Below are 24,283 nucleotides of genomic sequence, written 5' to 3'. Positions count from 1 at the left end.
TGTAATAACTCAGTGCACAATTCAGGACCAATGTTCCCCATCTTTTGCCTCGTGCTTCAACTTTGTAGATCCTGTGTGGAAGGCGTTTTTATATTGACGTATTTATACCGGCCGGACGTTTTTATACATAGAAGCACGTCCCCATCCAGATCTGTGTTTGTGCACACCGTTTGTACTCAGCGCGGAAGGGCTAGAGTGTTGACTTTTCCGTGTGTCATGATTTTTTACCTGTATTTTTGTATAAATCTATAGAGGGAGGGGTGGTAGCCTACAACACTGTTGTTTGGATCTACATTAGTGTTGGGGGGGGGGGCACAGTCTGACCTCACATGGTGTTTACAGTCTTTACCCACATGCTTCTTAACGGCACAGTGACGTCAGTTTCACCAGCCTAGTAAACAACTGATGCTGTTTCCGGTAAATGATGAACAAAGGGTTAAGTTTGGACAGAGCTAATACCTCTAAGTACCTTTTTTAAATGAAGATAAGTTTTATTTGAACCACTGGATGGAATTCCACACTTGTTCCACCTTGCCTAGACTCTGGAGGAGGAGGAGGAGGATGAAGTGCTTCATCAGATAGTGTCGAACCTTTCCACCTGTTAGGATAACAGGCTCTTTGTTTTCTCTATTATGGCATGGCTAATAGCATTTGTATTTCAGATTCAGGTATATGTAGCTATAGCTGTTGTGTTTAAGATTTTAAATAATAATTACATGAAGATATTTATGTCAGCTTACTGTACTATAAGCAAAGATTGTGTGTTTAAAGTGTGATGATGATCAGCAGCAGGCACTTGGATGGCCATCCTTAGACAACGTGGTTGAGGAGTCTCTCTTCTTTTAACCTTAAAGCAGGGGGGTCAAACTCGAGGCCCGGGGGCCAAATCTGGCCTGTGGTACAGTTATACCGGCCCCCAAGATAATCTCATATTCTTTAACTGTCCCTAAAATATGAGGTCAGATTTCCTTCAGAATAAAAATGTCAACTTAACCTGATTATATCAAATATCCTTAAGTCATAAAAATGTGACAAATATAAAGAGTGAAAATAATAAGATAAAAAATGTGGGAAATTCATTTGTGATTTTATTTCATATTTTCAATCTTCCACAGCACAGTTATGACTTCTGTCTATTATATGGACTTTTATCTTCTGTTTTGAGCTTTTAATATTTATTATTTTGACTTTTTATTCCATGTTTTGACCTTTTACTTTTATAATTTTGATTTTTAGCTACAATTTAGGCTTTTCCAATTTATTATTTAGATTTTTTATCTCATATTTTGACCTTTTAAGTTCACAGATTTAAATTTAAAGTTATATTTTGGCCTTAAAAACATGATTGTGACTTTATTTTTTTATCTATTGCCTTTTAAAACCATGATATTAACATCTAATTTTGTGTTTTGACCTTTTGCACTAATAATTTTGACTTTTTATCTCAGATTTTGAGCCTTTTACCTGATCATTTTGACTTTTAAAATCTCAGAATCATTTTTCCCTGTAATGTATTACTGGTGAAAATGAGGTTGACCTTCTGGTTTAATGTGGACCCTGTTAGGCCCTCAGGTTAGACCTGAATCCAGAGTCCGGCCCCTGCTGAGACTGAGTCTGACCCCCCTGACTTAAAGGCATCTTTTCTACCATTTCTTCTGTTCTCATCTGTGCAATATTGCTGTGTACGACCACGTCTGTCTGATCATCTGTTGATGTTTCTTGTTGAAAACCAGCCAATGTTTGGGTCAATCACTGCCTCTCAGACCTCTGTACAGATTGTTGTTTTGTTGTTTTTATTTTTTACTTTTTCTTCTAAGAAGGAAATAAAATCAGCTGGAACTGAAAAGAACACTGTTGTTGTTGTGTTTTTGTCACCCGACCATCTTTAAAAAATAAAGTTTCATTCAGCCCCTTTGAAACAGCAGCGTACAGAAGCATCCTCACATTCCACAGCTGAGCCTGGTAGATCCACTGTGGTGTCAGATACTCTGTGTGTGTGTGTGTGTGTGTGTGCTTGCTGTACATGAGTGTGCAGCTTCAGACTGTGCATCAATAAGAAGCCGATGAATCAATAGGAGTGGTCTCTTTTTCTGTCTTATTTTATACGTGCCAAAAAAAAAGTGGCTGCCATGGAAACACTGTATCCAGGAAAGGGGCTGCAGCACACTGTGTGTGTGTGTGTGTGTGTGTGTGTGTGTGAGGAATACGGGGCGCAGACTGATCCATTTGGGCGGGGCAGGGTAGATGGGGGCGTCAGACGTTTCTGCGAGGCATGACAAGAATAAAGGAGGATGAGGAGGTGTGTGTGTGTGTCCATTGGTGTGTGTCAGCGTGTGCCATGGGTGGGATGGAAGGTAGAGAGGGTACAGAGGGGTTTTTTTTGGTTTGTCCTAGTGGATCATGCAGGAGACTGCTCCCAAATTCAATTAATTCCTTCAGGGAGCATTCATTTGTCTAGTACATCTGACAATAGAGAGAGACAGACGGAGAGAGAGAGAGGCCCCTGAGGGACGCTGTTTAGTGTGTATCAATTTACGCCCTATTCCACCAGAGACAATGGTAATTATTTCCTCTGTCTCTCTGTCAGGAGAGCAGATTCGTCTCCAGCCCTCCTCTGACATGTTGGGCTGGGTAATGAGAAAGATAAGGCACGGTCATTACACACACCATCCCAAAGATGACACGCCGGCCCACAGATGTGTGCAATATGCTGCACATCACACAGGAAATAGAAATGTCCAGTCAGTCCCAGAGTCTGCTGGATAGAGGGAGATAAAGGTGTCACGGCTGTCTCTTCACACACACACCTATTCAGAAGCTGACCCACATTAAGACACACACATGCATGTAAACTAACACACTGATGAGAGGGCTGAAGGTAATGTCTGAGCACAACAGCTCAGAGTTTCTGTGTTCACCTGCAGAGGCCTGAAAGAGGTCAACACGGTTGGGACAGGCAGGCGCAGAATTATTCTTCATTCATTCCTTTTATTAATCACATCATATTTCAGTACTACTGGGGCAACAATGAAAGGAAAACAGAACATCCACACAGCAGTACGAAGACACTGAGGTGATCCTGACATTCTGAGAAATGTCATTTCTCCCTCAGCTTTACCTCGAGGATCGCTGGTTACTAATTCATTTAAAGGGGAAAGAACCTGAATGGTCTCAGCATTGTTTCTGTATTCAGACGGTCAAATTCACGACAGAAAAGAAGAAATAATTCAAAAACACAGATTCATATGAACAAGTAAAATGTGCTGCTGATAACATATACTATATTGCCAAAAGTATTGGCTCACCTGCCTTGACTCACATATGAACTTCAGTGACATCCCATTCTTAATCCATAGGGTTTAATATGACATGGGTCCACTCTTTGCAGCTATAACAGCTTCAACTCTTCTGGAAGGCTTTCCACGAGGTTTAGGAGTGTGTTCATGGGAATTTTTGACCATTCTTCCAGAAGCACATTTGTGAGGTCACACACTGATGTTGGACCAGAAGGCCTGGCTCTCAGTCTCCGCTCTAATTCATCCCAAAGGTGTTCTATGGGGTTGAGGTCAGGACTCTGTGCAGGCCAGTCAAGTTGATCCACACCAAACTCTCTCCTCCATGTCTTTATGGACCTTGCTTTGTGCACTGGTGCACAGTCATGTTGGAACAGGAAGGGGCCATCCCCAAACTGTTCCCACAAAGTTGGGAGCATGGAATTGTCCAGAATCTCTTGGTATGCTGAAGCATTCAGAGTTCCTTTGACTGGAACTAAGGGGCCAAGCCCAGCTCCTGAAGAACAAGCCCACACCATAATCCCCCCTCCACCAAACTTTACACTTGGCACAATGCAGTCAGACAAGTACCGTTCTCCTGTCAACCACCAAACCCAGACTGGTCCATCAGATTACCAGATGGAGAAGCGCGATTGGTCACTCCAGAGAAGGCGTCTCCCCTGCTCTAGAGTCCAGTGGCGGCGTGCTTTACACCACTGCATCCCACGCTTTGCATTGCACTTGGTGATCTATGGCTTGGATGCAGCTGTTACCATGGAAACCCATTCCATGAAGCTCTCTACCACTGTTCTTGAGCTAATCTGAAGGCCACATGAAGTTTGGAGGTCTGTAGCCATTGACTCTGCAGAAAGTTGGCCACCTCTGTGCACTATGACCTCAGCATCCTCTGACCCCGCTCCGTCATTTTACGTGTCCTACCACTTGGTGGCTGAGTTGCTGTGGTTCCCAATGGCTTCCACTTTGTTCTAATACCACTGACAGTTGACTGTGGAATATTTAGGAGCATCCGGTGTGTTCCTTGGTCTTCATGGTTCTGTTTGTTCACTGATGTTCTCTAACATCCGTCTGAGGCTTTCACAGAACAGCTGTATTCAGACTGAGATCAGATCACACACAGGTAGACTTTAGTTCCTCATTAGGGACTTCTGAAGGTGATTGGTTGCTCTGGATTTTATTCATGGCTACCAGACTCCAGGGGGCTGAAGAATTCTGCACACCACACTCTTCAGAAATTTCGTTTGTAAAAAAAATTGAAAGCCATGTATTATTTCCCTTTAACTTCACAATTATGTGCCACTTTGTGTTTCTCTTTTGCGTAAAATCCCAATAAAATATATTTATTGTCTGTGGTTGTAACGTGAAGAAATTTGGAAAAGTTCAAAGGGCATGAATACTTTTGGAAGCCCCTGTAGATGATTGTAGGTGCTGGTGCTTGCAGGTACAGATCTTGTGTCTGACCCTCCGACCTCTCGATGACCTCTGTTTTCTTTGTGCTCCATATAAAATTAAATATTCTGCAATAAGATCTTACAGTTTGGATGATGTGCTACATGTGGACATCAGAGGTAGCTCCTGCCAGCCTGGCTCCAGCACACAAAGGCAACAAGAACCAGGACGGACTGCAAAGATTCATGGGGAAATGAAAGGCTGGGGTCAGGGCTCTCTGGCTGCACAGTGTCAGCAGAGTGTCAGAGGCTGTTTGAGCCTGTATGTAAACAATCACAGCTGGGACAGTGGTGGTCATTTCACTTCTTAACCCGTCAGATGGACCGATCCACCTCACTGCTCAATCCAGAGTACGGTGGACAGATGCTGAGCAGGGTTAAATGATGTGTGGCATTGCAGGGATATAGGTAACGTACGCCCTAAGGCTCCAGCCACCATTTTGGCTGGGTTACTGCTTATGGTCTAATTATTTGTGACAAAATTTCTTTCTTGGCAAGTTTTCAAATTCAAATCTTATAACAGCCTAATAAGCTCAATAACACAAGAACAAAAACGATTGAAATGACAGGCTTTTCATACATAGGCCTCTAAAGGGGAAATGGCTGATTTTAGTGATGAACAGTAAAAATGACAAATTTGACTATTTTTCTTAATAATGAAACCATAACATCACAGAATGCATGATTCTATCAAGCAGTGGCTATGAGATCAACAGATGTGGTTTGAATGGGAGTCAATGGGACGTTTTTGTCCTCAATGACTCTAAAGGGGAATACATTTTAAATCAGATGCTACACAAAAACTAAAAACACATCAAAGTCAATATTTTGGCTAATGTTTGACATTCCCAGGACTGATTTAACAAAACACCCCCCACCCCCCAACAATATTTATCTGGAAAATAATTACAGTTTGTGTGTTTTTAGAAAAAATATGACCAACCTGTAATCAAACTGGCATTTAAAGGGTTAAAATCCTCAAAATAACTGAATGTTTGGTAGTTTTGAGCACAGCTGGTTCCTGATTCTTGAGGGGGGGGATGCAGGCAGGCCACATATTTTTGTCAGAAAAGCCTGAAAAAAGGATTAAAATGTGACCTTTAACATCTGTCTGCCGGGGACTAGTCTGACTACAGTCAGGTAAACTTAAATGCCCACATTTGTCAATGTGCAATCAATCAATCAATCAATCAATCCATCAATCAACTGAGCCCTTAAAAACATGATTTTCCTTCCTCTATTCTGTCTGTTCGTAGTCTCTTTAAACAGTCTTGAGGCTGACTGCTGAATGTTTGTGATTGTGTAGCACTGCTACAGTAATGAAAACAAACATCTTTCCCTTAATAATGATATTTCCTTTCTGCAGACCAGAAACCTGCAGTGATCTCTGACTAATAACTATGAAAAATATGAGATTGTTTGAATCCACTTCATCTTCTTTATATATTTTAACACAGTGGTGGTTTTCATAAATAATTTCAACAGTAACTAAATAGAAAAGATAAATTTAAATGCTTGATATTCAGAACAGATCATCCACCTTCAGAAAAGCCACCAACAGTTATGCCTCCTTCATCGTCTGTGACTAAACCAGCAGCTTTTCAGGGGGAAACTGGCCAAGAGTCATGATTGTAGATCGTGGTTAATAGATGCTGCTCCGCTCAGAACCTGCTCCTGATCCCCACAGAGTATCAGTCCACCTACATCCAGACCTAGGCCTTCAGGGTGCAGCTCAGATATCACAGCACACGGTGTGCTGCTCATAGAGAACTCATTGTTAAGCACTGAGTTGGAACAATTTATCAGGAAAGAAGAACTCTGACTCATAGTTGTAGGTGTTGTTGTACTGCAGTGTGCTTGAAAAGATAGGGACAAGTTCTGAGAACACTGAGGCTTGGATCATAATTACTAAAGGCTTCTGTGGCAGAGTGTTCAGCCCTGTTTTCTACAGAAAAGAACACTGCTGTGTAATGCTACAGTGACACTGGCGTGATGATGTTTGTTCACTCCTGAGACACAGCAGAGGCCTGGGCATGGCCTCGGCCTTTCTAAAATCTAAACTACACAACCAGACAAGTGACCCACATTCAGCTTAGACTGAAATATTTCAATTAGAATGTGTCACTGTGAGATACTCCAGATTACATCATCTCCTCTAACACTTGTTATAATCTCAGCATGCAGCTCCTCTCAGCCACAGATAGGAGCAAACAGATGACTGCAGTCAAAGGAAATATTAGCCTGGACAAGCTGAGCCAGGTCAGTTTAATGTAATAAAAATGCACAGGCAGGTGAGGCACACATGTTGGACTGCTTATAAACACAAAGGTGTTTGCTTTGAGCTAGAGACAGTGCAAGAGGCTTGGCAGGGCCTCCCATAGGAGTGTTTTCTTCAAGATGATAGCCTAATTAGCCCTGTGCTGCTTTTAGACCCTCAGTTAATGAGGAGGATGCTAAATGGACAAACATTTACAGTTTGATGGACAGGCCTAGTCTCCATGTAGGGCAGTTTTTTTTTAAATAAAATTTCCATCCAAACACAATACATTTTCAAAAAATACATTTCCCACATTAAAGTAGAAATCACAATGTCACAAGGTGTAAAGAGCACACCAAGACAGCACCAATGATGACCTCACCTGCAGACATTTCCAGCTGTTTCTCTGCAACCACTATTTATTGTCAGGTGTCGCAGCAGGGTCTGTGACGTTGCACTGTTGAACATATGAAGTAGCAGTGATGTAGCTATGAAGTAGCAGTGATGTAGCTATGAAGAAGCAGTGATGTAGCTATGAAGTAGCAGTGGTGTAGCTATGATGTAGCAGTGATGTAGCTATGGAGTAGCAGTGGTGTAGCTATGAAGTAGCAGTGGTGTAGCTATGATGTAGCAGTGGTATAGCTATGAGGTAGCAGAGTTGTAGCTATGATGTAGCAGCGGTGTAGCTATGATGTAGCAGTGGTGTAACTATGAAGTAGCAGTGGTGTAGGTATGGAGTAGCAGTGGTGTAGCTATGAAGTAGCAGTGGTGTAGCTATGAAGTAGCAGTGATGTAGCTATGAGGTAGCAGTGATGTAGCTATGATGTAGCAGTGATGTAGCTATGAGGTAGCAGTGATGTAGCTATGAAGTAGCCATATTGTAGCTATGAAGAAGCAGTGATGTAGCTATGAAGTGGCAGTGATGTAGCTATAAAGTAGCTATGAAGTAGCAGTGGTGTAGCTATGGAGTAGCAGTGGTGAAGCTATGAAGTAGCAGTGATGTAGCTATGAAGTAGCACCGTTGTAGCTATGAAGTAGCACCATTGTAGCTATGAAGTAGCAATGGTGTAGCTATGAAGTAGCAGTGGTGTAGCTATGAAGTAGCAGTGTGTTGTAGGTATGAAGTAGAAGTGATGTAGCTACGGAGTAGCAGCATTGTAGCTATGAAGTAGCAGTGGTGTAGCTATGATGTAGCAGTGATGTAGCGTTGGAGTAGCAGTGGTGTAGCTATGATGTAGCAGTGGTATAGCTATGATGTAGCAGTGGTGTAGCTATGAAGTAGCAGTGTTGTAGCTATGATGTAGCAGTGGTGTAGCTATGATGTAGCAGTGGTGTAGCTATGAAGTCACAGTGGTGTAGCTATGAAGTAGCAGTGTGTTGTAGGTATGAAGTAGAAGTGATGTAGCTACGGAGTAGCAGCATTGTAGCTATGAAGTAGCAGTGGTGTAGCTATGATGTAGCAGTGATGTAGCGTTGGAGTAGCAGTGGTGTAGCTATGAAGTAGCAGTGTTGTAGCTATGATGTAGCAGTGGTGTAGCAGTGTTGTAGCTATGAAGTAGCAGTGGTGTAGCTATGAGGTAGCAGTGTTGTAGCTATGATGTAGCAGCGGTGTAGCTATGATGTAGCAGTGTTGTAACTATGAAGTAGCAGTGGTGTAGCTATGATGTAGCAGTGTTGTAGCTATGAGGTAGCAGTGGTGTAGCTATGGAGTAGCAGTGGTGTAGCTATGAAGTAGCAGTGGTGTAGCTATGAAGTAGCAGCGGTGTAGCTATGAAGAAGGAGTGATGTAGCTATGAAGTAGCAGTGGTGTAGCTATGAAGAAGCAGTGATGTAGCTATGAAGAAGAAGTGATGTAGCTATGAAGAAGCAGTGATGTAGCTATGAAGAAGAAGTGATGTAGCTATGGAGTAGCAGTGGTGTAGCTATGAAGTAGCAGTGGTGTAGCTATGATCTAGCAGTGGTGTAGCAGTGGTGTAGCAGTGGTGTAGCTATGAAGTAGCAGTGGTGTAGCTATGATGTAGCAGTTGTATAGCTATGAGGTAGCAGTGGTGTAGCTATGATGTAGCAGTGGTATAGCTATGAGGTAGCAGTGTTGTAGCTATGATGTAGCAGTGGTGTAGCAATGAAGTAGCAGTGGTGTAGCTATGAAGTAGCAGTGGTGTAGCTATGAAGTAGCCGTGATGTAGCTATGAAGAAGCAGTGGTGTAGCTTTGAAGTAGCAGTGGTGTAGCTATGAAGTAGCAGTGGTGTAGCTATGATGTAGCAGTGTTGTAGCTATGAAATAGCAGTGATGTGGCTATGAAGTAGCACCATTGTAGCTATGAAGTAGCAGTGGTGTAGCTATGATGTAGCAGTGGTGTAGTTATGAAGTAGCAGTGGTGTAGCTATGATGAAGCAGTGTGGTGTAGTTATGAAGTAGCAGTGATGTAGCCATGAAGTAGCAGTGGTGTAGCTATGATGTAGCAGTGGTGTAGCTATGAAGTAGCAGTGGTGTAGCTATAAAGTAGCAGTGGTGTAGCTATGAAATAGCATTGTTGTAGCTATGAAGAAGCAGTGGTGTAGCTATGATGTAGCAGTGGTGTAGCTATGATGTAGCAGTGTGGTGTAGGTATGATGTAGCAGTGGTGTAGCTATGAAGTAGCAGTGGTGTAGCTATGATGTAGCAGTGTGGTGTAGGTATGATGTAGCAGTGGTGTAGCTATGAAGTAGCAGTGGTGTAGCTATGAAGTAGCAGTGGTGTAGGTATGATGTAGCAGTGGTGTAGCTATGATGTAGCAGTGTGGTTTAGGTATGATGTAGCACTGGTGTAGCTATGAAGTAGCATTGGTGTAGCTATGATGTATTAGTGGTGTAGCTATGATGTAGCAGTGGTGTAGCTATGAAGTAGCAGTGTTGTAGCAGTGTTGTAGCTATGAAGTAGCAGTGATGTGGCTATGAAGTAGCACCATTGTAGCTATGAAGTAGCAGTGTTGTAGCTATGAAGTAGCAGTGGTGTAGCTATGAAGTAGCAGTGGTGTAGCAATGATGTAGCAGTGGTGTAGTTATGAAGTAGCAGTGGTGTAGCTATGATGAAGCAGTGTGGTGTAGTTATGAAGTAGCAGTGATGTAGCCCTGAAGTAGCAGTGGTGTAGCTATGAAATAGCAGTGGTGTAGCTATGATGTAGCAGTGTGGTGTAGGTATGATGTAGCAATGGTGTAGCTATGAAGTAGCAGTGGTGTAGCTATGATGTAGCAGTGGTGTAGGTATGATGTAGCAGTGGTGTAGCTATGAAGTAGCAGTGGTGTAGCTATGAGGTAGCAGTGGTGTAGCTATGAGGTAGCAGTGGTGTAGTTATGAAGTAGCAGTGGTGTAGCTATGATGAAGCAGTGTGGTGTAGCTATGAAGTAGCAGTGATGTAGCCATGAAGTAGCAGTGGTGTAGCTATGATGTAGCAGTGGTGTAGCTATGATGTAGCAGTGGTGTAGCTATGAAGTAGCAGTGGTGTAGCTATGAAATAGCAGTGGTGTAGCTATGATGTAGCAGTGTGGTGTAGGTATGATGTAGCAATGGTGTAGCTATGATGTAGCAGTGGTGTAGCTATGAAGTAGCAGTGGTGTAGCTATGAAATAGTAGTGGTGTAGCTATGAGGTAGCAGTGGTGTAGGTATGATGTAGCAGTGGTGTGGGTATGATGAAGCAGTGGTGTAGCTATGAAGTAGCAATGGTGTAGCTATGATGTATTAGTGGTGTAGCTATGATGTTGCAGTGGTGTAGCTATGAAGTAGCAGTGGTGTAGCTATGATGAAGCAGTGTGGTGTAGTTATGAAGTAGCAGTGATGTAGCCATGAAGTAGCAGTGGTGTAGCTATGAAGTAGCAGTGGTGTAGCTATGATGAAGCAGTGTGGTGTAGTTATGATGTAGCAATGGTGTAGCTATGATGTAGCAGTGGTGTAGCAATGAAGTAGCAGTGGTGTAGCTATGATGTAGCAGTGGTGTAGTTATGAAGTAGCAGTGGTGTAGCTATGATGAAGCAGTGTGGTGTAGTTATGAAGTAGCAGTGATGTAGCCATGAAGTAGCAGTGGTGTAGCTATGATGTAGCAGTGGTGTAGCTATGATGTAGCAGTGGTGTAGCTATGAAGTAGCAGTGGTGTAGCTATGAAGTAGCAGTGTTGTAGCTATGAAGAAGCAGTGGTGTAGCTATGATGTAGCAGGGGTGTAGCTATGATGTAGCAGTGGTGTAGCTATGAAGTAGCAGTGGTGTAGCTATGATGTAGCAGTGGTGTAGCTATGAAGTAGCAGTGGTGTAGGTATGATGTAGCAGTGGTGTAGGTATGATGTAGCAGTGGTGTAGCTATGAAGTAGCAGTGGTGTAGCTATGAGGTAGCAGTGGTGTAGTTATGAAGTAGCAGTGGTGTAGCTATGATGAAGCAGTGTGGTGTAGCTATGATGAAGCAGTGTGGTGTAGTTATGAAGTAGCAGTGATGTAGCCATGAAGTAGCAGTGGGGTAGCTATGATGTAGCAGTGGTGTAGCTATGAAATAGCAGTGGTGTAGCTATGATGTAGCAGTGTGGTGTAGGTATGATGTAGCAATGGTGTAGCTATGATGTAGCAGTGGTGTAGCTATGAAGTAGCATTGGTGTAGCTATGATGTAGCACTGGTGTAGCTATGAAGTAGCAGTGGTGTAGCTATGATGAAGCAGTGGTGTAGCTATGAAGTAGCAATGGTGTAGCTATGATGTATTAGTGGTGTAGCTATGATGTAGCAGTGGTGTAGCTATGAAGTAGCAGTGGTGTAGCTATGATGAAGCAGTGGTGTAGCTATGAAGTAGCAGTGGTGTAGCTATGAAGTAGCAGTGGTGTAGCTATGATGTAGCAGTGGTGTAGCTATGAAGTAGCAGTGGTGTAGCTATGAAGTAGCAGTGGTGTAGCTATGATGTAGCAGTGTGGTGTAGTTATGAAGTAGCAGTGATGTAGCCATGAAGTAGCAGTGGTGTAGCTATGATGTAGCAGTGGTGTAGCTATGAAGTAGCAGTGGTGTAGCTATGAAGTAGCAGTGGTGTAGCTATGATGTAGCAGTGGTGTAGCTATGAAGTAGCAGTGGTGTAGCTATGAAAAAGCAGTGGTGTAGCTATGATGTAGCAGTGGTGTAGCTATGATGTAGCAGTGGTGTAGCTATGATGTAGCAGTGGTGTAGGTATGATGTAGCAGTGGTGTAGCTATGAAGTAGCAGTGGTGTAGCTATGATGTAGCAGTGGTGTGGGTATGATGTAGCAGTGGTGTAGCTATGAAGTAGCAGTGGTGTAGCTATGATGTAGCTATGAAGTAGCAGTGGTGTAGGTATGATGTAGCAGTTGTGTAGGTATGATGTAGCAGTGGTGTAGCTATGAAGTAGCAGTGGTGTAGCTATGATGTAGCAGTGGTGTAGCTATGAGGTAGCAGTGGTGTAGGTATGATGTAGCAGTGGTGTGGGTATGAAGTAGCAGTGGTGTAGCTATGAAGTAGCAGTGGTGTAGCTATGATGTAGCAGTGGTGTGGGTATGATGTAGCAGTGGTGTAGCTATGATGTAGCAGTGGTGTAGCTATGAAGTAGCAGTGGTGTAGCTATGATGTAGCAGTGGTGTAGCTATGAAGTAGCAGTGGTGTAGCTATGATGTAGCAGTGGTGTAGCTATGAAGTAGCAGTGGTGTAGCTATGAGGTAGCAGTGGTGTAGGTATGATGTAGCAGTGGTGTGGGTATGATGAAGCAGTGGTGTAGCTATGATGTAGCAGTGGTGTAGCTATGAAGTAGCAGTGGTGTAGGTATGATGTAGCAGTGGTGTAGCTATGAAGTAGCAGTGGTGTAGCTATGATGTAGCAGTGGTGTAGGTATGATGTAGCAGTGGTGTAGCTATGAAGTAGCAGTGGTGTAGCTATGATGTAGCAGTGGTGTAGCTATGATGTAGCAGTGGTGTAGGTATGATGTAGCAGTGGTGTAGCTATGATGTAGCAGTGGTGTAGCTATGAAGTAGCATTGGTGTAGCTATGATGTAGCACTGGTGTAGCTATGATGTAGCAGTGGTGTAGGTATGATGTAGCAGTGGTGTAGCTATGAAGTAGCAGTGGTGTAGCTATGATGTAGCAGTGGTGTAGCTATGAGGTAGCAGTGGTGTAGCTATGAAGTAGCAGTGTTGTAGCTATGAAAAAGCAGTGGTGTAGGTATGATGTAGCAGTGGTGTAGCTATGATGTAGCAGTGGTGTAGCTATGAAGTAGCAATGGTGTAGCTATGATGTATTAGTGGTGTAGCTATGATGTAGCAGTGGTGTAGCTATGAAGTAGCAGTGGTGTAGCTATGATGAAGCAGTGGTGTAGCTATGAAGTAGCAGTGGTGTAGCTATGAAGTAGCAGTGGTGTAGCTATGATGTAGCAGTGGTGTAGCTATGAAGTAGCAGTGGTGTAGCTATGAAGTAGCAGTGGTGTAGCTATGATGTAGCAGTGTGGTGTAGTTATGAAGTAGCAGTGATGTAGCCATGAAGTAGCAGTGGTGTAGCTATGATGTAGCAGTGGTGTAGCTATGAAGTAGCAGTGGTGTAGCTATGAAGTAGCAGTGGTGTAGCTATGAAGTAGCAGTGGTGTAGCTATGAAAAAGCAGTGGTGTAGCTATGATGTAGCAGTGGTGTAGCTATGATGTAGCAGTGGTGTAGCTATGATGTAGCAGTGTGGTGTAGGTATGATGTAGCAGTGGTGTAGCTATGAAGTAGCAGTGGTGTAGCTATGATGTAGCTATGAAGTAGCAGTGGTGTAGGTATGATGTAGCAGTTGTGTAGGTATGATGTAGCAGTGGTGTAGCTATGAAGTAGCAGTGGTGTAGCTATGATGTAGCAGTGGTGTAGCTATGAGGTAGCAGTGGTGTAGGTATGATGTAGCAGTGGTGTGGGTATGAAGTAGCAGTGGTGTAGCTATGAAGTAGCAGTGGTGTAGCTATGATGTAGCAGTGGTGTGGGTATGATGTAGCAGTGGTGTAGCTATGATGTAGCAGTGGTGTAGCTATGAAGTAGCAGTGGTGTAGCTATGATGTAGCAGTGGTGTAGCTATGAAGTAGCAGTGGTGTAGCTATGATGTAGCAGTGGTGTAGGTATGATGTAGCAGTGGTGTAGCTATGATGAAGCAGTGGTGTAGCTATGAAGTAGCAGTGGTGTAGGTATGATGTAGCAGTGGTGTGGGTATGATGAAGCAGTGGTGTAGCTATGATGTAGCAGTGGTGTAGCTATGAAGTAGCAGTGGTGTAGCTATGATGTAGCAGTGGTGTAGCTATGAAGTAGCAGTGGTGTAGCTATGATGTAGCAGTGGTGTAGCTATGAAGTAGCAGTGGTGTAGCTATGAGGTAGCAGTGGTGTAGGTATGATGTAGCAGTGGTGTGGGTATGATGAAGCAGTGGTGTAGCTATGATGTAGCAGTGGTGTAGCCATGAAGTAGCAGTGGTGTAGGTATGATGTAGCAGTGGTGTAGCTATGAAGTAGCAGTGGTGTAGCTATGATGTAGCAGTGGTGTAGCTATGATGTAGCAGTGGTGTAGCTATGAAGTAGCAGTGGTGTAGCTATGAAGTAGCAGTGGTGTAGCTATGATGTAGCAGTGGTGTGGGTATGATGAAGCAGTGGTGTAGCTATGATGTAGCAGTGGTGTAGCCATGAAGTAGCAGTGGTGTAGGTATGATGTAGCAGTGGTGTAGCTATGAAGTAGCAGTGGTGTAGCTATGATGTAGCAGTGGTGTAGCTATGAAGTAGCAGTGGTGTAGGTATGATGTAGCAGTGGTGTAGCTATGAAGTAGCAGTGGTGTAGCTATGAAGTAGCAGTGGTGTAGCTATGATGTAGCAGTGGTGTAGCTATGAAGTGGCAGTGGTGTAGCTATGACGTAGCAGTGGTGTAGCTATGATGTAGCAGTGGTGTAGCTATGAAGTCGCAGTGGTGTAGCTATGAAGTCGCAGTGGTGTAGCTATGAAGTAGCAGTGGTGTAGCTATGAAGTAGCAGTGTTTCCATCCAAATCTGATTTTTCTGATATATGTGGCTCATTTCTGGTTTCTATCTGACAGTGTGAACAGCAGAAGTCACACTGAGTCTGATCTGTTTCAGATATGGGTCTAAATCAGATACATGTCTGATCTTTATGAATTCAACTGCAGTGTGATCGGGTCAGCAAAGAAAACCAGGTCTGAGAATGATCAGAACGCAGTGTGAACGCAGCCAAACGTGCAGGTAGTACCATTAAATGCCGTATAAGCTTGGATATATCCACGGTTGCCATGGAAACTAAAGCGATAAATTGCACACTAGATATCAGACAAGGGGGAAACCTTCACACAGGGTGATGTCACAATCCCAAACTCAGTTTCCCCTGTTTACAGGGTTAGTCAGAGAGCCTTTTCATTGACCAGAAAAGTGTTTTCTGTTTTCAATTTTCCCAACTTTACATGAACACGGGGACGAGGCCTGATACTGTTAGAGAATCAAGACATCTGTGATGCATTTAAGAGCAAGCAAGAAAATAAGCTTTGAGAGTCCACACAAACTAGTCTTTAAATTTTTATGCCCACCTAATGGGGCTTTACTAAGAGCAGTTCTAACCAGAAGTTATGAACTAAATGTAGCAAACTAGATTGAAAAAAGGTGAAGATGGTCAGAATACTTCCTGAATGAACTGACAGTATTTCTTTATGTTTTCAATGTCTGTGTAATTGGTAAATGTTTTAACTCAGGACCTCAGAAGTTAATAATTGGCGCCACCCTGGCGTTAATGTGCGTGCATGAGTGTGCACTGCTTCATGTCTGGAGGAGCTGAGAGATTTGTTGTTGTGACATGCCTCGTCGTCTGTTCTGTAGAAAAACAAAGACAGTCGCTGCTGGATTCAGACAGCATAACTAATTAGTCACAAACACGCTTGCTAACATGCACACACAGTCACACACACACATACACACCATGGATACGTGAAGGAGCCAGCTAGTAGGATATGATGTCACCTCCATAACCATAATTACCCATCATTAATCATGTGATGTGACACCCACAGAGTGAATGGGTGGAAGGCTACACTCTGCTGCTGCGTGCCGCTGTGGCATTGTGTGATGAACCTGCTGGGACTCAAATGCTTGTTTTGCCATTCGTTTTCCTTCATTCATCAAAGCCTCTTAAAGGCTACACTGCCCTCTGGTGTGCTCTCCTCTCTGTCTTTAGTAGCAGTGGTGGCCTCTACATAGAGCCAGATCTTCTCTTTGTCAGTTGTTTTTCTGTTGGAGGAACATACAGGTCATATCAAGTCAAGCAAACATATTTTAACTCAAGTGAAAATATTTAATTTTAATAATGTTATGATAAAAAGGAAATGAGAGCAGGGTAATGGGAGGACATCCTAAATACTCTTGTCATTACCTCAAAGGATTCCTATGATATTTAAATGCTATTCAACGGCTAAAATTAAAGTTCCCTTTTAGAGAAAATGAAGACATAATTCAGTAAAGTAGCATCCATTTAATTTAGGGTATCTGTAAAACTACAGTGCAGCTGCACTCCTGTTTCCATGTAGGGCGGGATATTTCCCAGTCTATTAAATATGATAGTGAGTGGACTTGAGCTTGGATAGCGCTGTAGTCATCTGACTACTCAAAGGGCTTTGAAAGTGCAGGTCACACCCACCCAATCATACGCTTTCACTCCGTTCACTCCAAAGTCATCCACTGATGGCAGAGGTTGGAGAATTAGCCGTCAGTTAGCTAATCCCATTCAATCGCATCCATTTTCTGCCGTATCTCGTCTTCTACTACTGGAAGTCCCTTGAACTGAATGTCCTCTTGGTTGTTTTCTTCGTGCGTCGCCGCCATATTAAAGTTCATCAGGTAAGGAAATAAAAGTAGACAAAAAATATCTGACTTTTCAGACTAACAAGCACAGCCATGACATAACATTAATATTACTAAATCGATTTTTGATCCAAATTCACGTATCGCTGAGCACAGAAATAATATATGACAGCAGTTTGGCTGGCTGGACGCCGGCGCCGCCGCTGCCATGTTGCCAGAGGCAAGTCGCTACACCATTCAATACAGTACGTTTTTATACAATATGTTTTAAAAATAAAAAAATCAAACAATGAGATTACATGGATTTTAATGAATCATTTAATAAATGATCCATTTAAAATAATAACTGACAGTGAAATATAAATATATTTAAGTCGTAAATCGTTTTTCATGCAGACGGTCCGTTTTAGCAGAAGTGGTTTAGCACAATAAATGCTGAACCAGAAGTACTTGGTGTACGCGTGAAAAAGGCCTTGTTGGTCAAGTTTTCAGAATAAAAAGGTCAAATGATCAGATTAATATATAAATATGTGTATATCAATTCAAAATAAAAATATCTATACATATATGAAACTGTATTATATATAAATTATTTATTTCAAATCCTGGAGTACATCTTTTTATTTAACAGAAAACACAAGAAAGTGGAATCTGCTTATTATTATTTTAATATATATCATTTATTATAAATGATCCATTTAAACCCATGTAATCTCACCGTTTGAGCTTTTCATTCTGAAAACGTGCACAGTCAGCCAGCTGGTCTCCTGTTGCATATTTTGTCTGTGTTCAGTGAATTTGGATGATGAATCGATTTAGTAAAATAAATGTGACGTTGTGGTTGTGCCTGTTAACCTGAAAGCTCACAAATTTTTCGTCCACTTGTATTTCCTTACTTGGCGGACTTGCCTCTGTTAACATGGCGGCGACACACGGAGAAAACAACGAAGAAGACGTTCAGTTCAAGTGACTTCCGGTATTAGAAGACAAGATATGGCGGCGATCTTCTGACTTCTGGTGTGAAGTGGAGGTCCTCGGATGCGTCCAGGTACTGTTGTGTAAATGGCTCTACTGGGCTAATGTTAGCCGTCTCTGGTCTGTAAAACTCCTGACTGGATCCCAGTTATCTTCTGAAGCTGCAGAGGAAGTGGTGGAGGTTTGAACTGTGCTGAATAATTCCAGTCTGGTGTTAAATGTGTGGATGAGATTTTGGGGAAAAACAGGAACTCTAAGGTTTGTGAATATGTTTAAATGATTAATGGTTGTCTTGCATGGCACTGAGGACAGGGAATGAATTTGTGTGTGAATCCTTATAGAAACACACTTTGATGGTTGATGCTGTAAAAATGCAGTCATAATGTGTAACACATGGAACACATCCAAACATCCAAACATGAGCGCTCCTACAGTCAAAGATACGTGGAACTGATGGCTGGTACAGGCTTTAAAGGTGAACTCAGTGGTACAGTACAGCATGTGTGTGTGTGTGTGTGTGTGTGTGTGTCCTCTGCACCTATGTAGGCAAGTGTCCTTGGTTTAAGGAAGAACAACACAGCGAGATTTAATTCCCTGTGGATACGCACACACTCACACTCACACACACATTCATGAGCAAAACTGCTGACCGTGCTGGATAGACCCGCTTCCCTGTCACTGAAGCCCTTGAAGTGTGGAAGCAGCTCCAGCAGTCCCACCTCGCCACCTCCCACACACCCCCACCTCTTCATCTTCTTCCTGTCTGCAGTTCCTCCTAAACCCTGGTTTGTTCTCACACTGACTCAGAGTTTATCTGCTGTGACTCAGATAAAGAACAACAATGCCAAAGTAGTTGTATAAAATGTGCAGTACGTTATTTACCAAAGTTAATACAAAAGACACTCTAAGATTGTGAAATGCTGACTTTAAACCCTCAGATTATGAGAAACACTTTGCCTCCATTCCTCTCCTGTCTCCTCTCTCACATTCTGTTACTCACACCTTTGATCCGACATACACCCAGATCCACTCAGCTATATTTGTCTGCTCCTCACAGTTTTTTTCTTGTGTAATCTTTCCTTACATAAGTGGACCGGAGGCAGGCGGGGTCATTCCATCTGATACAGAGCACTCAGGTTTATGTGCTAACTCCAGTCTAGACGCTGGTCAAGGTCAGACAAGGGCAGACTGATGAGACGAGGCTCTCCAAAGTTTAGAATTTCTCTTAAGAAAATGTTCAGAAGCCAACAGTGGGGGCATTCAGGCCCAGCATGTGTGTGGTGGCTGATGATAAAAACAAGATACGTTTGGCCTGGAGTACAAAAAAAGATGATCATGAGCTCAAAACCACCAAGAACACTGATGTTCATCTGTCTCTGTCAAAGCTCCTTCATGTCATTTGAAGTTCTTATAAAAATGTTTTAAAGGTCCCTGATGTAGTGTCTAATACATATATATACTCACCGGCCACTTTATTAGGTACGCCTTTGAACAGTGATCGTCAGCTGGTGGCCTGGGGGCCACATCAGGCCCTCCACAGCCTCCCATCCGGCCCCCAGATAATCAAAATCAGTCAATGTGCAGAGGAAAATCTGTGGTGGTATTCATGGGTATATTTTTAAAAAACTGGAGTTGGATCTGGGCTGAATGTGTCTGCAGGATGTTATCTGAAACTACATGAACTCTATCAGGGGACCAGATGTAACTCCAGTTTTGTACCAGACCTGTTTATAGATAAAAAAAAAATAGCATGCATGCATATTTTCCTGTTTTTTGATTGACATTTTATCTTGTCCTATTTAGAACAATGACAACAGTACCCAACTTCAGAAAATTACCATTTATTTATTGTAACACTGTGCACCATTGCACAAATCTCAGTTCTTAAACTTGTTGCATGTTTTGATGTTCTGATTTTCTTTTATAGGAACTCTGCATGCTGAGACCCCTTTATTTTACTGAACTAACATTAGTCTGTTATCAGTCAGTGTATAGTTTCGATAGAACGGATGTTTATGAAAAGAAAAAGCTTAGCTCTGCAGATTTAGGAGATGTACATGACTGTGATGACCATAGAGGTGTCTCTGTGCTGGCATGGAGGACGATGGCTCTGGAGTTCACTGGTCAGCCCTCTGGAGGAGTGCCCAACTGATATGGAGGCCAATGCTGATGTAGATAAAAAGACTCAGATAACCGGCCAATAACATTTTTCATAATAGGTTTTTGATTATTAATAGATAAGGGAGACGTGTCTGGCTGCAGTCCTTGAGCAAACCCCTACGCTGGGGCGTTCAGCCGCAGACCTGTACGCTGGGGCAATGACGTATATTACCCAAGCCGAATTTCTGCCCTAGCCCCTTGCCCACTGGCTTACCCTAAATCTAACCACTCAGGTTTTAATAGGGTAGGGGTCGGGGTCTCTTGCTGCACGCCCCAGCGTAGGGGTCGGGGTCTCCTGCTGCACGCCCCAGCGTAGGGGTCGGGGTCTCCTGCTGCACGCCCCAGCGTAGGGGTCGGGGTCTGCTGCTGCACGCCCCAGCGTAGGGGTCGGGGTCTCCTGCTGCACGCCCCAGTGTACGGGGCTACGCTAAGATCTAGTCAGAGTCAGCGGTCCAGTCATGCTAACAACAGCTAACACGCTGCACGCCCCAGGTCTGAACGCCCCAGCGTAGAGGTTGACCCTCTTGAGATGAGGAAGCTGAGCTGACCATAAATGAACAACAAAATAACTTTACAGATGATGAATAAACGATGAGAATGTCAGCGTCACTGACACTAATCATGATCCTACATTAATATTTACACCTGAAACTGAGGAAATGCAGCCTCTCTCCTCAGACCAGCGCAGTTTTAATCTGACCTCCTGTATGCTGCTCCTTTAAAGAGCAGAACATGCTTTTTTGATAATATCTTAAGAGCTGACCCCGTTTTTAAAACCCAGATGTAAAGAATGTTGATTATTTTATCATCTGAACATAAACAGTTGAGATAATATCAATATAAGAATGATCACAGATGTATAAATGTTTTATTCTTACATTAGCTGGTCTGTTCAACCACAGCAGCCGTTTCTCGTTACTCTAAGATCACTTTTAACTTTCCAGGCTGAAAAACAACGCCTGATTAACTTCCTGTTACTTCTCTGGAACCATGATAGAGGGTATTAAGTATTGTAAAGCCACATTATGTAATAACGCCGCATTATGTAATAACCCTAACCATAGGACTTAGTGTGGGCTCCAAGGTATGCCCTACCCAACTACCTTGCCCTAACTCTGACCACTTAGTGACTTAGAAAATGTGGCGTTATTACACAATGGATGGAAAATGTATTACATTATTACATAATGCGGCACTACACGTGTCTCCTAGTGGTAAACTCAAGGTGAGATTGGCTGAACCATAAAAAAGTGTTCTGTTGTTTTTGACTCAGCTAAAGGTTCATAGCTAGCTACCGTTAAGCTAGGTTATCCTAACGTTAGCTCGCTAACATGAACAGATAAGCGTGACCGACACAACGACTCGTTAACAAGTAGGTTAGACTGAAACAGGAAACGTATGGAGTTATTGCTGATTTCATAAACTATAAACTTACCTCTGAGGAACTCTGATGCTCAGCCAAGCTGGACTTTAGTTAATGTCAGCCAGCTTCTGGCTGATGTTAACCCTTGTTTTTAATAGGCTATAACAATCAGCCAATCAGTGGTTCACGCCCTACTCTAGAGGGGTCAGGGGACTAAGCGAACACCACCACTGTTACATCCCACTAAACAACTCCAGTGAAGTTCTAGCTTCTTGCTGCCCATTGGTCAACATGTTTGACTTGTGGAGGCAAAGAGTGAGGACTTAACTGGGTTTAGGGACGTCCTCACTGACTTGTGGAGGTCAAGTTTCTTGCTACACAAAAACTGACAATGCATCAAAGGCAATATTTCGGCTAATGTTTGACATATTCAGGACTGATTTAAAAAAAAACACCCCCCACCCTGGAAAATAATGACTGTTTTATATGTTTTTTTTAGAAAAAAATATGACCATCCTGTAATCAAACGGGCATTTAAAGGGTTAAAATCCTGAAAATTATTCAATAATCAATTGTTTTGATTAGAACTGAAGTTGATCAAAAGATTTGACCAAAAAAAAAAAAAACAGAAAAAAACATGAATGTATACTATTTTCATTGTTGTTTTTGGAAGTGGACGTTTTTGTCCTCAATGACTCTAAAGGGTGGTAAATTTTAAATCAGATGCTACACAAAAACTAAAAACGCTTCAAAGTCAATATTTTGGCTAATCACTGACACGTCCACGCTGGATTTAGAAATAACGCCTCAGCCATCCAACATTTGGTTTAAGGAAGGTTTCACATTTTTCACTTTTTCATAAAAAAACAACTTTGACTTTAGATAATCAAACTGGCATTTAAAGGGTTAAAATCCTCAAAATGACTGAATGTTTGGTAGTTTTGAGCACAGCAGTATTTTGGACATTAAAGGGTAGTACATTTGTTTCAGTGTTCCCCTGATCTATTAGAACAACTGAAATTTGAATTCAAAAATTTGCCAAGACAGAAACTTAGTTGTAAATAATTAGACCATGTGCACTAACAGCCAAACTGGTGAGCAGAGAAAGAAGAAAAATGTGCCCAAATAGACAAAAGTGTCCCTGGTGATGCCTGAGGGTTAAAAACGTTAATAATCTTTGAGTAAATGCGTCACAATTACTTCAATACTTCTGTTATAAAGATGTCCTTTGTGTAGAAATAAGGTGAATAATGTGTGTCTGTAAAACTACATAAAAATGTTGGTGTACGTTCATCTGTACAGCTCTCAGTGGGGACTACATGCAGTTCTGTTGTTAAATAATCAGATGTGCTGTACTCTGAGGTGCATGATCTCTCTTGTCCCTCGTTTGCTCCCACTCTGCTTCCTCTGGATCTCTGGAATCTGACAGAAAGTCTCCTCTCTCTGACAGACTGCTCTCTGACTCTTGGTAGCTTAGATCCTGAACAATGATCTGAGCTTTGACTGCCAGTAGGTTTGGTTTAAAATGTTGAAGTCTGAACTGCTGCTGCACAGCCAACCAAACCTCTCAGTATTAAAGTGTACTCTTTTGTGTTTTTTCACGGCAGCACTCCAGAGATTCCTTCTTTTTTCACTTCCAGTGCTTCAGTGATTGATATTGAATCAGTTCTGTGTGATCAATAATTAAAGGTGCAGTGCCTAGTGTTCCCAGACTAGACTGAGTATTATGAATTATAAATTGTTATTCCTGCTAGTCTGATCAAAGAATCACAACAACAGCTCTATGCAGGGCTGGAGTGCTGCTCTCTACTGAGTGGAGAACAGGATGATTATTTTATATCTTTAATACTGAGCCACTATCAGCAGTTTTTAGTTCAGACGGACAAAAGAACGATCCAGGAGAGAAAGTACTGGAAATAACAGAGAACGATTGAAATCCTGTGGTTTTTCATGCCAGTGTTTGTCAACTAGGGATGGGAAATACCAATTCTTTTAATTCGATACTGATACTGATACTTTTGAAGAAAGAATGAAATATTGGACATCAGTCTTTAAACAGTCTTTAAACACATTTCAGGCAACTACAATAATGTATCCATGCCATTAAGAAATGTATTTACTTTCATTAATTTTAAGATAGTGATTTAATGTATTTAAATGTTTGTGCAAGCAGATAAAAAATAAATTACATAAAAATAATTCTAGCACAAACTTAAAAATAAAATCGAAATATCTACAATGTCCCATTTTTTACTCAAAGAGGGGGTATTAGACTTTTCAGACTTTTAAAACATAAATATAAAGTCACAGTGTTGGGTGTCCATACTTCATGTCTGCAAATTTTCAAACCACAACATAAATGTTTGCAGCAGAAATCTTGGAAGTAGAGTGTAAACTGATGAAAACGGTTCGTTGGGAATCTCTCCAAGATTTTCCCAAGATAAGATTTCGATGGAGCGAACTGATGAGGTCATCACAATAAGATCTCCTGACTGGTTTGTGGTTTATCCGTGCTGCCGGCAAAGTGGAACAGACCGCCCCCACAAGGCCTTTTAGCCATTTAACCATTTAGTACCACAGTAATTAAACACCAAACACACACGTCCTGCTCTGTCCTTCACTGCTGCTGCTTTTCTTCCCTCTCTCTCCAAACTATCAGGATCAGACTCTAACACGTACGGACGTATATCAACATTCACCATATTTTACTGGTTCATTCAAAGCTTACAACTACTAGCACAACAACATTAGCCACATTGAAGGGGGGGGGGGGGGCACAAAACATTGAGTCCTGCCAACGGCCAGCCTCCGGAAAATCGGCCAATCGGAGGAAAGCAGGTCGGGGGGGGGTTAAAGAGACAGCAGTGAAAATGAAGCGTTTCAGACAGAGGTTAAAATAAGGGTTTTCAGGACACCAGTGTGAGAAACAGGAGGAGTGTTTTGAGCTGTAAACCATGTGAAGCTACTACGTGGGTA

The 24,283-nt window shown here is 42.4% G+C and overlaps 1 protein-coding gene across 1 annotated transcript in view; it reads left to right on the top strand.

The window, feature by feature from the left end:
• sox4a (SRY-box transcription factor 4a) overlaps window positions 1–1,202 on the top strand; it is a 3,163-nt gene extending 1,961 nt beyond the window's left edge. Inside the window, exon 1 of the mRNA XM_041808001.1 lies at window positions 1–1,202. This exon is cut by the window's left edge and continues 1,961 nt beyond it. The gene's annotated coding sequence lies outside the window, so the exon portion shown is untranslated.
• Window positions 1,203–24,283: the final 23,081 nt, after the last annotated feature.

The sequence above is a fragment of the Cheilinus undulatus genome, linkage group 16 (genome assembly GCF_018320785.1).
Source record: "Cheilinus undulatus linkage group 16, ASM1832078v1, whole genome shotgun sequence".
Classification (NCBI taxonomy): Eukaryota; Metazoa; Chordata; class Actinopteri; order Labriformes; family Labridae; genus Cheilinus; species Cheilinus undulatus.
The sequence above is the reverse complement of the archived record's forward strand: the minus strand, read 5'-3'. Positions and strand labels throughout refer to the sequence as shown.